Below are 7010 nucleotides of genomic sequence, written 5' to 3'. Positions count from 1 at the left end.
AAACAAGGAAAGATGAGAACAATATCCCTTTTAACAAAATTCATCATCATCAGAGCCTTATCCCAAATTTTGGTGTCAGCTTTAAAAAAAGATTACATCATGAAAAACAAATGAGATGGATGAGGAAAAGAATAGTCTAAGTCAAAGACAATAGAAACAAGCAATAAGAACTACAAAAGACGAGAACAATATCACTGCATACCTTAATAGCTTTTTCTTGAGATGGTACAAGGATTAAAGAGTCACCTCGTCTTCATATAGATTGCAATGATCTTTAAACCACAACCTCAAGACCCCTGATCACAATTCATTTGTCTATAATTTGTTACTAACCCATCAAGGGTGCCCTCTCAACTAAGAAAGCCAAAAAACTAAAGTACATAAGAAACACAAACTTCCAACCAAACTTCACTTCCTACATTCAGCCATAATTCATGTTCAAAAAGTATAAAACGAGTTATTTTAACAAGAAAAACAGACCTTATCAACATTTTTAGGTTCCAGACCAGTCTTGAAAAGCTCCTCACAAGAACATGCAATCCAATATTTGCTTGAATCAGGGGTAGGCACTTAAAAATTATAAAACATACCTTCCAATGCCAATAGTAATGCAAGCCATAATTAAAGGTATATATAGTAGTATACCTTTCTATGCCTTCATTAGAAATCAAAACTAGGATTAAACCTCAATTCTCAACAGATGATGGTAGTGCAAACAATGGTTATGATATTACCAGAGAGTTTGAAGTAAGAAAATAAGGTGGTTACATGAAGAAAGAATGATTTCACATTGAAATGCTAACTATACAACTCTTCCCCACCTTCTAGTTGCACTAACAAGCCATATATGCCTACATAAATGAGTATACACCCTTCCTATAATAAGATAAATATGCATTTGAATCCATGATTTCATGGCTCTACAAGGATTTATTGTTTCAATCAGATGAATATGTACACCATCATCAGATGAATACAATCGTTGTATAGCCATAATAAGTTCTCCAACGAGAACATCACTACATGAACCATATACCAAAACCACCACCAAATTACAGTTTTTGAAAGACCAAAAATAACCAAAAACAAATAGCATTCCTATTCTCAAGGATTATCCGTATCATGGTATCAGTAAGCTCAAAAATATGTATTGCATGTAACTATAAAAAGCCCTACTGATACTCTGGTTTTCAATATGCGAAGGTATGCAACAATAAGTTACTCTAACTTGTTTTTGAAGCCTATATTAACACTTAAATACGATGTTTAACACATAGATGTGCACATGGCTATCAGACATCACTAGAAATAGCAGACAAATAATTCAGCCATAGCAGAAACAATCATTTATCCCACAGTTAATGCCCAATATATATAAGAAGGTAATTCATTGCAAGAGAATCAAACAATTATAAACCCAGAAGAACCAAAACTCAAGCATGCATTAGTCGAAATTGGACAAAATCCGTTAACAGAAACTCATTAATATCCCCAATTATAACCAACTCACTAACAGAAACATCAGAAAACAACCTTAAAATCAATCCAGATTCCATCCACCTTCAAATAAAACCATAAGAATCCAAACTCAAGCTTGTATTAGTCAAAATTGGACAAAATCCATTAATAGAAACTCATTAATATCCTCAATTATAATGAACCCAGTTACAGAAAAACCAGAAATCTACCTTAGAATCAATCCAGATTCCATACCCCTTCAAGCAAACCATAAGAACCCAAACTCAAGCTTATATTAATCAAAATTTGACAAAACCCATTAATAGAAACACAATAATAAGCCCAATTATAACAAACCCACTTACGAAAAAATCAGAAGACTACCTTCCAATTATTCCAGATTTCACCCCCCTTAAAGCAATCATAAGAACTCAAATTCAAGCTTATACTAATCAAAATTGGACAAAACCCACTAACAGTAACACATTAACATCCCCAATTATAAAAAACCCACTTATAATCTAAGTCAGAGTCGGATTGACGGCGACAGCCAGCGACGACGAGAGAGGTCCGAACACGACGAGAAGTTTCGGGAGTGGAGGATCTAAAACTTGAGAGAGAGAGGGCTGAGAGAGAGAGTAAGAGCGCGAAGAAAGATGGACTGACGGCGATGGCGAGAGAGGGCTGAGGACGACGAGATGCGTTCGATCTAAAACTTGCTTGACTGAGAGAGAGAGAGAGAGAGAGAGAAAGGATGGTTCGTTGGTTGAGAGATCTTCGAAGAGAAAGGTTTACAGACGTTCGTTCTGTTTGAACGAAGAAGATGGATCGAAGAGATAGGGAAGTGATTTGATAAGCGAGAGGGAGTTAAAAGAAAATAATATAAGATTTGAGGGAACCGATTATAAATACCATACGTTTTATAATAAAAGCGTAACATTAGCGCTGAACCGTCGGATACGTTATAATCTAACGACGCAAAAACCTAGGCACGAGACTTGGAAGACTTTGGGGCCGCTGAACCGCTCCCATATATATATATATATATATATATATATATATATATATATATATATATATATATATATATATATAGGGGGCGGTTCAAGGGCCATATGAAAAAACAATGGTTTTTCAAAATATGGGTTAGAGATTTTGGATTGAGCTGATTTTTGCAACGATGGTCACCATGATGAGAAGATCATCCTCACAAAAAATCAGCTCAATCAGAAACTTCTAAATCCATCAAAAGTGATTTACAAATTATTGATAAAAGTTGGCAAAAAATCGACGGTCCACATTCTACATCACTTTTAATGGGGTTAGAAGTTTCAGATTGGACTGATTTTTTTTTTTTTTCGTATGATCTTCCCATCATAGAGATCCTCCTTACAAAAAATCAGCTCAATCCGACACTTCTAACCTATATTTTGAAAATTTATTAATGTTACATTGTTTTTACATATGTTTTTTCATATGGCCCTTGATCCTGACCCATATATATATATATATATATATATATATATATATATATATATATATATATATATATATATATATATATATAGGGGACGGTTCAGTAGCCCTAAAGTTTGCCAAGTTTGGTGCCAAACATTTTTCAAAATATGAGTTAGAAGCTTTGGAATGAGCTGATTTTTTGTGAGGATGATCTCTATGATGAGGAGATCATCCTCACCAAAAATCAGCCAATTCCAAAACTTCTAACCCCATCAAAAGTGATTTACAAAAATTAGACAGTCCACGATTCTTCAACTTGTAAACTAGGGTTAGAAGTTTCAAAATGATCTGATTTTTTGTGAGGATGATCTCTTCACCGTAGAGATCATCCTCACAAAAAATCAGCATATTCCAAAATTTCTAACCCCATCAAAAGTGATTTACAAAAAATGTTTGGCATCAAACTTGGCAAACTTTAGGGCTGTCGAACCACTCCCATATATATAAATATGTATTCATGTGATTTTCGTTAATGTTCAATAAATATACCAATTGAATCTTGGAATCATGTAATCATCAAATCACATACATACATATATACACGTGAATCAACCCATCAGGGGCCAACTGAGATGGTAAGGAAGGATTGTGTGTACTCCCCAAGTCCTGACTTCAAATCTCTATGTGCCCTTCCACAAAGCTATATTTAAATGCCTGCACAGTACAGAGTGGTAGTACGTGTGGCCAGCCAAAACAAATACATATATATATAAACAACAATTTTGAGCTGCTAAATCAAGACTAGATCTACGATTGAGGTATAAAAATATAACAACCTAACTTTTTTTTTCAATCGTTTTTTTTAATCTCTCTTTCTTTGGACCCTTAAATACCAATGGATGAGGTATTCAAACTTGTAAATAAAGTGTGTATCTTACCTCTACAATACAAAAAATATAGTGGAAAGTGCTCAATATATAATTACAAATTGTTATCTTAGACAATATTAATTTAATTCTTCTTTATCCTATGTAAATTGAAAAATTAGGTTAAGGTTTTTTTAGGTGTTTGTCTTTATAGAAGTTTTCCTTTTGAACCAAACACATTCTTCAATATCAGTAAAACAACAAACACACCAATGAAGACCCAAAATGTTAAATGACCCAACAAACAAAAGAACATGTGCTTTCCAAGTTATTCCCGAAAAAGAAAAAAAAAAAAAACTATCCAAAATTAAACCATCCCCATCTATAAAAAAGAATAGTCCCTTAATGAAGAAAATGGATTTAAAAAATCGATGATTTTCATCTACATCACGTGCCATCGCATGAAAGGCAAACGATAAAAGTTGAGAAGAGAAATTGCAAATGTCATAGAATTGATAATCTCAAGAGAAACCCTTTCCTTACTATTATAGTGAGGTAGAAGGCTTTACAAATCTCGAGGTCCTTTTGACGGTGGATGAGACTTAGTAAGGCCTTTTTATTTCCTCGCTATCTTAGTGAGGCTAGTTGGACTCTAATCTCAATATGAGTCCCAAAACAAACAAATAAGATTCCAGCTAACCCACCCTCAAGATCTAACTTTTTTGGAAACTCATTAGCATGTCAAACCTTGCAACTACAACTCAACCTTTGAAAAACTTACAAAAAGTCATTCAAGGGTAGAAAATTCTTATCTAATAATAACATGTCCACATCATGGTTTTAAAATTTGGTTTCGCATCTCCTCTTGTCTCGTCCATGCCAGACACCGAGTCATCTTGAACAAGTTTTCTGATACTTTTGAGATGTCTAGTTCAAAATTTTAAAAAATGCACAAGAGGTATTAAATCTCATTTGAAAAATTGACTTGTCCATCTTGTTCATACCTGATATCGAGATGACTTAGATGAGTTTTGAAACCATGGTTCACATAAGACCTCAAGGCAAAAGACTTGATTTTTCATTATTTTCAAATACCCTCTTTATATGTTATATTATATTCTAAAGTCTTATGATAGAAACAATACTCTAACTTGTGGTGAATGAGATGCTGACTTTGCATCTTATACCATCTCTAAATCTTTGATTCTGTAACTTTTTTAATAATTGATGAACACAATCCATGATTAAATTAAGTTTTGTCACATACTTTATATTCTCTAACTTACTTCTCTCTTATATTTCCTACAAAAAGAATTAGACCACTATCGAAGGTCGTCAGGCCATGTGGACTTTCATTATGGCCAAATAACACCTCAACACTTTTTTTTTGACTTGATCCAAGACTTAGAAAATGAACAGCCATCAAATTCTCGAATTTAAATTGAAAATCCAACTATGAAAGACTTTTTTTTTTAATGTTCTTAAATTTTTTTGGTTTGCATCTATGTGACGTTCGATCATGTTTTTGGATGCCACATGGGCGGTCATGAAACTTTACTCGTTAACTTAGTCAAAAAAGTGGTTTTTTTATTATTAAAAAAATACATGTATTTATAAGGTAGACATAGGCATGAGAGATTATATTCCAATTATGTTTTAAAAATTCTACTTTAGCATCAATGACATTGTGTCGTGCCATAGTGGGCTCTATGGGTCAAACCAAACAGCTCACAACCTCAACTGGTTTCTTAATTTTTTTGGTGGCTTACATGTTGGTTCATACACATCTCGCACACTGCATGTGAGCCCATGTTCTCAACACACCCAATTGGCATGCATGGGACCTGGGCTAAGTCTCCCCCCTTTATCTAAGAATCCCCAAGTCAACTAACCTTCTTGTATTTTATAATGAATAATGATTTTCTGACCCCCCGCCCCCCCTTTGACATATGCCCCCCACGCCCCCATCACAGAATCGTAGATCATTTGCCCCGGGATATGTAGAATCGTAAATCTTTTTCTTGTGTATCCCAAGGTAAATGATCGAAGGTTCTGTGATAGGGGCTTATGTCAGAGGGAGGCGTCAAAATATCACGACTCTTTTATTATAGTTTTGAAATTTGGTATTTAATTTATTGGAGATTTTTGGTGTAGTTGTTAGGAAGTGTAACATAAATAATGATTATGAGAGAAGAAGGTGGGGGTGGGTGATTGTGTGTAGGTGTGGGTGGTGTGACTTCTATAATTTTAATTTGGGGTTGATTTGGTACTGATCCAATCAGAATCGGATCGGACTCCTATTGGATCGGGTTATTTATTGGAACTCAATGTTAACATCCAGATCTGATCCATTAACAATCGGATCAGGTCTTGATTAGACCAAACTCGATTTTATATACAAAATCTAAATAAACTTCATACATCTCAACAAAAATATAATATAATTTATATATTTTCTAACTTATAATTGGATCAGAACCTTATCGAATCAAGACATGGTTGATCAAGATCTAATTCAATAAGATATCAGATTGAAATCTCATCAGATCGGATCCTTATCGGAATCCAAACCCAAAATTATCAAATTGAATTTCAGGTTTGGTCCGATCCATTGACAGCCCTAATTCGATGTAAGTTTCTATGGATTGGATTTTAGTTCGATGTGGGACTATCACTCACAACCATCTTGTAGGTTTGCTACTTTTAGCTAGATTGACACTTTGGCAGAAAACCAACAAGTTTTTCGCTTTAAACCTACTAGTTCTCGTAACTTGAAAAATCTACAATTTTTCAGGTCACATTTTGGTAATTAAAATGAATAGATTGTCGAGCGATTTTTTCACGTTCACGTTTTAATAATTAAAATGAACAGTTTGTCGAGATTGTAAATTCGTCAAATTCAACTCACAAAATGGTAATTTAACCAAGTACCTTGCTTATGAATAATAAAGTCTTATACTTAATTCATTTATATTTTATTTTAAATATTGCCTATTTAAAATGTTGAAAACAAGGATCAACCTCCAATGGTTCTTCAATTTGTGGTTTTTGACTCCCGACGGGTATTGGGTTAGAATTCAACTCCGGATCCGATGTTTGCTGGGGTGACACAGGCTTTACTGTGATTCTCACAATTTTGACGTGGAGATGCATATATAACAGTAGATGGTTTTTGCTCGTATCGCGAGGAAACACATCAATGGTTATGTACACATCCCACGTCAGACT

Source organism: Akebia trifoliata, chromosome 15, assembly GCF_017979445.1.
Source record: "Akebia trifoliata isolate Shusen 1 chromosome 15, ASM1797944v1, whole genome shotgun sequence".
Taxonomy (NCBI): domain Eukaryota; kingdom Viridiplantae; phylum Streptophyta; class Magnoliopsida; order Ranunculales; family Lardizabalaceae; genus Akebia; species Akebia trifoliata.
Note: the sequence above shows the minus strand (reverse complement) of the source record.